The sequence below is a fragment of the Gadus macrocephalus genome, chromosome 2 (genome assembly GCF_031168955.1).
Source record: "Gadus macrocephalus chromosome 2, ASM3116895v1".
In the NCBI taxonomy this organism is placed as follows: domain Eukaryota; kingdom Metazoa; phylum Chordata; class Actinopteri; order Gadiformes; family Gadidae; genus Gadus; species Gadus macrocephalus.
Genome location: NC_082383.1, coordinates 10935410 through 10936013, shown reverse-complemented (window position 1 = coordinate 10936013; position 604 = coordinate 10935410).

Genomic DNA, 604 nt, shown 5'->3' with positions numbered 1-604 from the left:
TACTGCCTTGTGTATTTTATTCTGAGTCTTAAAATGGGTGCTGATTGATAAACGTTAAGTTTACTAATAGAGCCAAGCTGGCCCCTCAGATTCACTCATTACACCTACTTTATGTTTACAACTGGGTCCAGTGCTGGAACATAGAAGTGCCCGTCAATGAATGGGAAGTGACTGATTTGTACAGTGCATTCAGAAAGTATTTACAGCACTTTACTTTTTCCACATTTCGTTATGTTACAGCCTGGAATAAGGCTTGAGTCAATTCATATTTTTCTCAAAATTCTACACACAATATACCCCATAAACGCAACATGAAAAAAGTTTTTTGTTAAATGCTTTCAAATTTATTAGAAATAAAGAACTCAAATGTAATATGTACATAAGTATTCACAGCCTTTGCTCAAAACTTTTTGTGGCACCTTTGGCAGCAATTACAGCCTCAATTATTTTGGGATTTGAAGCCACAAGCCTGGCACATCTATCTATGGCCAGTTTTGCCCATTCCTCTTTACAGAACCTCTCGAGCTCCATCAGGCTGGAGGGGAGTGTCGGTGCACAGCAATTTTCAGATCCCTCCAGAGATGTTCAATGGGATTCAAGTCTG